At 38.6% G+C, this 7,934-nt stretch overlaps 1 protein-coding gene across 4 annotated transcripts in view; it reads left to right on the top strand.

Annotated features, from left to right (window-relative positions):
* Positions 1–7,934, top strand: part of Kank (KN motif and ankyrin repeat domain-containing protein 2 kank) — a 190,253-nt gene continuing 182,319 nt past the window's right edge. The window contains exons 1-2 of one of the 4 annotated variants that reach the window (XM_073957540.1): positions 1–97; positions 5,846–5,998. The gene's annotated coding sequence lies outside the window, so the exon portion shown is untranslated. Of the gene's footprint in view, positions 250–4,925; positions 5,999–7,934 lie in introns of those variants that run through there. The other 3 variants (XM_073957538.1, XM_073957539.1, XM_073957537.1) reach the window with 3 other exon arrangements.

Here is a 7,934-nt window from a genome sequence, read left to right as displayed (position 1 = left end):
AGTCATTTGAAAACATTTGTATGAAAAATATTTATCGGGTTTACTGCAGCTGTGTAATGAAAACGTCATAAACTAAAGTGAAACGCGCGATTAAATTGTAAGCGATTTGTGGTTTTGCGTTTTAAGAAATCATTATTGGAATAAAGATTAAAGTGTTTAATCAGAAGATTAAAGTGGATTTGCATGGCTCACACAAAACATTTTCATTTAGTCGGAGTGTGTTCAGAGGGCATCCATCATCCATTAGTAGTAATTTGTCTCAATTTATTGTTGATATTTTAAGTTGTTGTTGTTTTGGATGGTTATCTGAGAGCAACGTTTGCTCTCAAACCGGCGTATTTGTAATTCGAAAAACAATATTCAAGTTTTACACTTAGAAAAAATTAAAAAAGAAAAAAAAAAGAAAATTTAAATTAAAAAAATTAAAAAATAAAATAAAAAAGAAAACAAACAAAAAGAATCAGTCATAGCTTATGGGCTATTATTACATGTGTTCTTTTACTATCTGATGGATTTGAAAATGCAAAATAAACTAATTTGGAGGCATTAAAAATATAATTTTCACATTGAAAGTAATTGACAAAAAGCTCCTCCTTGAAATTCAATCATCACTTTTAACTTTAAGTTAACCGGAACGCTATAAATCTGTTCGGAAAATCCAAACTATAACAAAAGAAGACTTATAATAATGGGGGTATGACTAGCAAAAAAATAAATAAATAAATAAAAATAAAAATCGAAACAAAAAAAGTAACCATTGCTGTGGACTCTGGCCCGATTTTTAATTAAAAACATATTCGTCGGTTCCAAAAGACGTTTTGGAAGTTTTCAGCGCATGAAACCCAACTATGCCCTCAGCAAATTCCTCTAGGGGTAGTTGTTGTAGCAGCTTCTACATGTACATATGTATGTGTCTGTCTTCATTTCATTGATTCTGCTCTGCCTCGAACTCCAAGTTCAGTAAGGAAGCCACCTGATAGGATTAGGTACAAGGTGGGAGTGGAGTTAGGTTGGCTGGGCAGTTAAAAAGGTGCTGCTAATATGCGAACCAGTACCGCAAGTTGGCTTGCGTGCCACCAATCTTGGCCCAGTAAGAATTGAGACGGCTGCACCAACCTGATCTTAGTTGTGCCAACACGACTCTTGTTTGCCTTGACAGCTTCCGCTGTCACGGTTGATGGATGATCTTCGAGGACAACATTAACACTATTGGCTCCTAAAGCATCAGCGACTGCATCAATGTGAATATCTCTCAAACCTGCCAGATAAGAACGATGATTCAGGTGTTCTCTTTTGTATCTCTGGGCCTCCCCCTCCAGATCAAAAAAATCCTCCCTGACTCGCCTGATTTGGATGGTCTTGCATATAACATCCAAGCAAATATTACATCTAGTTGTGTCGGCGCATCGGCAGGATTTGGTCTCCTCATGCGAATGGTCCACAAAGACATGAGGACACACCCTGTTACTGTTCTCAGGACTGCAATCCGGAAGATTTGCAAGTTATCCCATTGAGTATCACTTACGTTAGCAAACCACGCTGGTGCCGCAAGCTTACCACAGACCGACCAATCGCGTTGTATGTGGTTAACGAGGTTTCTTTATACGCACCCCAAGGGCTGCCGTCTAGGGAGTCGAGGACATTGTTCCTGTTTTTCATCGTATCGCAGATAATTGCAGCATGCGCGGACGACTTATACATGTCATCGAATGTGATGAATGAGATAGGTGTTTAGCCTGTCACAAATGCTATCAATGGTAATTAACTTAATGCCGTCGGGAGGGCGTGAAATTGCAGAGTTTCCCTCCTTGGGAAACTCTCTGTTCTACGGGGTTTGGACTTTTTGTCTCTGAATTCCACGTATGACTGGCGATCAAGTAAATAGTTGGTGACCCAGCGTTTCAAACCAGGTCGGAGGGTAGTATTCTCGATATCATCGAACAGCCTAGCATGGCTGACCGTCTTAAACGCTTTGGTCTGATCCAATGCATCTATCACTATTCTGTGACACGGTTTGTCCTGGTTGAGTCCTCGGCCAATGTATGTGGAAATGGCGTGCAGTGATGTTGTGGTACAATGCTGCTTCCGAAACCCGTGTTGATGATCCGCAACTTGAAAACACGCTCTTATGCTGGGGAGGTGTTACGCATCGGGTGTCTTTGCTACTGTCTATAGAAGTGAGAACGCCCTGCATGATTCACCTTTGCTGGCATTCTTGCCAGGCTCCTGCCCATCTTCCACGCTTCGTGAAATATTAGAAATAAGTTGAGGACCTTACTTAAATACTCTACTCCCGAATCATACAACCTGTTTTGGTATCACTATTATAATTCCGTCAGGGCCAAGCGCTTTAGATGATTTTCGCCTCGGATAACATTTGCAACATCACCCATCGTAAAAAACTTCTCTTCGCCCGGTCGCTATATGAGTGCTTGATAAATCGCCGGATCTGTCGTAGCCACGCCGTTAAACATGACGAATATCTGTCTGTCATCATCCCTCATTCCATGGTTCGTTAGCTCCTTAACCGTTGTCAACAATTAACTACAACCGGTTCCAATGTTGCAGCACTTTAGATGCTCTAGCCTATTGACTTCCATTGTTAGTTCTCTGACTCAGGGGTCATAAGGGTTCGTTAGGTCTTATATCAGGTATTCGACCAGCAGGAATATGGCGAGTGGCTGCAGCAGTGATGATGTATCGGAAATTCCGATCTGCTATCCGAATATCAGAGTGATTGGGCAGTTCTCTGAATCGTTGATTTGGGAATTCCCTGAATCCTTGCCAATTAGCTTTTCCATGGTTAATGAAAGTACGGCGTTCAGAGGTTATGAATTCGGATGGTCTATTGATGGATATGAGGTTAGGGAGATGGTCCGATTCAAGGGATATGAGATAGACTTTTTAAAATGAAAAATTGTTTGACGGATTTATGGCGAAAAACGGTATTTTTGTTAGTTAAAATCGAAATTTTGACTTTGACAGTTCACATTTTTTAAAGTGGGAACCTCAAGCTGCTTTAGTAAAAAAGTGTACCAAGGTTCCATTTTGGGACTTTTCTGTATAACAACTTTGTAAGCGGTGTTCCGAATCCGCCTACTCGGAATTGGACAACCAAAGCCAATAATTTTTTATGAAACTGCCTGAGTATTTCAACGTGGAGGGTCTTCAGCACAAATCTTCAGCGGTATTAATAAAACCAATGCCCTACAATTGGAGATGATGTATCCGTCTCGCTGAAAGCATAAAATATGAGGGGGAGATCATCAACTAGAAACTTGATTTTATTAGATTGTGGACTTTATTCTTGGGGAAATATTCTTAGCGTAACCCAGTCTACTCAACAGAAATGGAGGCTCAACTCACCAAGTCAAAGATCATTTGTACCGACAGGTAATACGATTCCTTTTTGGATTGAGATTCCTCTATGCAGATGGAAAGGCTGTGCGTACATGAGAGAGAAGTTCGCTTAGGACATGTTATAAGAAATTACACTTTTAAATCTACCTGCTGTCGAACCATTTAGCATCTAGACAATTTTAGCAGGTTGGACAGGTTCCTTATGAAAAGTCCAAATAAATTCATTAGGAGCTAATACCTTGATCATGCGTTGATTGCAGAGTCTTTTCTTTGCGGATACTATGGAAAGTTGACCTCAAGATTCACCTTTAAGAGGTCTTCTAATGTATAGAGAGAGATCTTCTTTTGCCCATATAAGACCGCAAGAGGTAGAGAAGATCTCAAGAGGACTTTTAATGTCTAGAGAGAACTTAGAAATCTCGTTGAGGGTTGTCGGTTTAATGTTAGAGGATTATGGTGCCTAAAATGACCTCAAGAGAAATTCTAATATCTGGAGAAGACCTCGAGGGGAGAGTAGACTTCAAGAGGTCTACTTTTGTCCATACAAGACCTCGAGGTCTTTTCTGATGTCTAGGGGAGGCATCAAATAGCGTTTTACTGTGAAACGGTCTTCTTTTGTCCAAAGAAGAGCTTAAGGGGTTCACAGATGTCTAAATAAGTCCTCGAGAAATCGTCTTTTGACCATAGAGTAACTCAAGTCGTCTTTTGTCCGTAGAAGGCCTCTTGGTGTATTTTGCTACCTAGAGAATACTTCAAGAAAGCTTCTAATGTCTAGAGAAGACCTCAAGAGGTTTTCCAATACCTAGAAGAGACCACAAGATGTTTTCTTTAGTCTATAGAAAACCTCAAGAGGGCTTCTTATGCATACAGACGACTTGAAGAAGTCGTCTTTAAAGCCAAACTCTTTTCTGATATCTCTGAAGGTCTTTTGATGTCTAGAAAACATCTCAAGAGGTCTTTTGATATTTGGAGAAAAACTGCATAGACGACCTGAAGGAGTCTTCAGATGTCTGGAGGAATAGACCTCAGAGGACTTATAATATCTATAGAGGATTTCGAGTACCCTGAAGATTGAGGGTCGTCTACTAGTGGACTATGTTTTGTGAAGATTTTATTGAGAACAAAAATTAATTGTCTTGTTTATTTGAAGTTTCTTTAATATTTTCATGACAAATGGTTTCACTTAATTCAGCGAAGATCATCCATATACGTTAACGTATGTGAGAATAACAATCAGTCGTCGTTGAGCAGCCGACAAGTAAACATGTGCATGGATATACGCATAATTTTAGTGGGGACACTGAACAAAACCACACACACCCGCCACATGTTTACTGGTCACAGGTCTAGCAACCACTGAATGCTGATACAAACTTTCTTGTGATTCTCTCACTACTTTACTCTCTTTTTTATTTTGAGCATCAATGACTTAATTGCAATTGAATACCGAAAAAATCACTTCGAATTTTATAAACAATTCTCTCCCTCAAACTCCTGATTTTCTTTGAGTGTAGAGAGCAGTTAAACCATTGAGATTTGTGCAAAAGATTTGCATTAGCCCAACAAGAGTAATCCAAAAAGGTAAACACTGAGCAAGTTATCATTTGAGAAGCTGAGAATTAGATATGCTTGAATGACTCTCAACCTCTCATTGTCCGACTCTCTGCAATTTCTGTTGTGCAAAGTGATGTTTGCCTTGCCATGTTTTGGTTTTTTGCAATGTTTCACATGTATCTTGAACTTGTATCTCTTTGAAAGGGGAGACTTCACAGAAACAAGAGTGAGCCTGTTTGTTGTTTTTTGCAATGTGAGTAGTGTGGCTTGCTGCCTTTATTGATGATTTTTGGACACATCTTTTGTTGAATTGCGATGGTGGTGGCGTTGTTCATTCTAGCCAGGTCTGTCTCTGCCTCAACATGGCACAAAATGTGCACAGTGCGTTTTAGTTTGTAAAGATACGTCGTGCTTGCAACATCGTTGGCCTGTGCAATGACGCCACTATTGCCGCCGTCAACATTCAATTGAAAAGGCGCGCCATTAAACAGCAGCATCCAACCAACCGTCAAACCGCAAAACGAAGAAAACAACAGTCTCACAAAAAATGATTCTTAAAAGGGGGAAATTTAATGCAATCTTTGCCCGCCATCCATCCATCCATTTGCATTGTTGTTATCCGACCTGTGACAACAACTTAAAATAGAAACAAAGAAGAAGAATAAGTGCAAAAAAGTACAAAGAAGATACAAACAGACAAATAGCAGAAGACGATTCTAAATGCTTTGTTTGGGACATAGAATCCCCAAAATAAAAAAAAAAAATAATTAAAAGTGCCTGCAATTCAACTCAAGAAATGTTTTGTTAAAACAAAAATAATAATTATAAAATTTATTTCAGTGATCGGGTTTTAATTTACCCGTGATTTACGATATGCAAATTGCAGTTAATAAATTGAATTTCTTGTTTCGTTTGTTTGAAATTTGAAAAGTTGCCTGCCTGCGTGCCATTCGATTTGAAAGAATAAAATAAAAATAAAATTGAAAAAAAAAATAGTGAACTGAAGTGTGTACTTAAATATTTCGAAACATTTAATGCTGTTGTTGCTGCTGGAACGTGAAGTGGTTCTTGAATTTAAAAACAGGTGCGTATTTTATGTAAATTGATAAATAACCAATTTAAAATAAAATTTTATTTTGTTTTTTCAAAATAGTCTGGCTTAATCCCATTGTTGTTGTTTTAATATTTTAAAACAACTATTTTATTAGTGGAAAAGATTTGGCATTGTTCGCCAAGGGGTAAGGCAGGGAATACTATAGTTTCGATCCACGCCACTGGATCTCATCAGTTCCCTTGTTTCTTGTTTGTGGATATTCTCCACCGAAGTTATTTTTCAATAACTTCTTCAACAAGAAACTTTTTATACCCAAACATCAATCGTCAGCTCGAAGTATAAAGGTAAGCGAAGAAAAAAGTTCAATGAGAAGTTTGCAAACGCTATCCCAATTAAAAAACGCCACAATGCTTCAAATTGAGGACACTGGCACGACGTGTGTTGTTTTTGCTGTAAAGCAGACCAACCAAATTTTGGTGTGTGCATTCGTCTAAATTAGACGACACATACAAGTGGAAGAGGTTTGAATTGTTTTCGCAGACACTTTTGTCGGAGTTGTATGAGGTTGCCAAGGAAAAACTTCTCATTGAACTTTTTTCTTCGCTTACCTTTATACTTCGAGCTGACGATTGATGTTTGGGTATAAAAAGTTTCTTGTTGAAGAAGTTATTGAAAAATAACTTCGGTGGAGAATATCCACAAACAAGAAACAAGGGAACTGATGAGATCCAGTGGCGTGGATCGAAACTATAGTATTCCCTGCCTTACCCCTTGGCGAACAATGCCAAATCTTTTCCACTAATAAAATAGTTGTTTTAAAATATTAAAACAACAACAATGGGATTAAGCCAGACTATTTTGAAAAAACAAAATTGCAAACGCTATCCCAATTAAAAAACGCCACAATGCTTCAAATAAAATTTTATTAAATAACAGATCGATCATTTGACAGTCTTTAATGTAAATTGTGGGAGCTATAACTGTAGATTTTTAGACGATCATCATTTGAGCTTAAATCTTGTACCTATATTAAAAAATATTTTTGAAGGACCACCAGAGCTAAAATAGAGATTTTTTGAATCGGGTGGTTTTCAAGAATATTTTTGGATTAATATCAGAGTTGTCATTTTTAATATCTTCTTTGAAGAAATATAGGATCGTTTGTTTTGTTTATTGTTGTCTGTAATAGAGGGTAATAAATGAAGTTGAGCCAATGGGGGAATACTCCACTCAATCAATCGAAATATAGGATCTATAATCTTGAATTGCCAATGAAATAACATATATTTTAAGCTACAATCTTTTGGACTACTTAAGAATACCTTAGAAGTATAATTATCCAAGAAAAGAATGCAACTTGAAGAGCAAATGGCACCATATAAGATAGAAGCACACAACCTAAATCAAAAAGGGAGGAGGAGACAGGGAAGAATAGGGAGAGATTTAACTTGACCTAACCGTCAGAGACTGGGAGCAGCCCTGACAACGATTCCGATAGCAACATCAAAAATAAACACCACCGTAGTAGAAACCCCCAATAAAGAGGATGTTCACAAGATGCTTGAATTACTAAGCGATAGTATCGTAAAACTAAGTGACGCATGTTTAAGAAGAACTAGGCGCGACTGAATAGAGAAGAGCGGGATGCTTCAAAGGATATCAATAATACTACCTCCACTTTCTCGGATACGGCGAACGGAATAAGATCTCCTGTGGCACAGAACACCGCTAAATCGTGTAAGAAAACGAGCTTACCACCATCAAATATTCCAAGCAATCCCCGTTAAGATCAACTCGGAAGAAGTAGACTGTCCAAAGTATCCTTCTACGGATGCCGGCAAGATGAGCTCTCACATGAAGAGGGTGAGCGCGATCGCAGAATCTTCTGAAACGACCGGGAACTCAGAAAGGAAGCCCCGCACCTTGCAGAAGAGGAAAATGGTCGCGGAGACCGGAACGGAGCAGT

The sequence above is a fragment of the Musca autumnalis genome, unplaced genomic scaffold (assembly GCF_047663935.1).
Source record: "Musca autumnalis isolate F117 unplaced genomic scaffold, ASM4766393v1 scaffold_5, whole genome shotgun sequence".
NCBI classification, from domain to species: Eukaryota; Metazoa; Arthropoda; class Insecta; order Diptera; family Muscidae; genus Musca; species Musca autumnalis.
The sequence above is the reverse complement of the archived record's forward strand: the minus strand, read 5'-3'. Positions and strand labels throughout refer to the sequence as shown.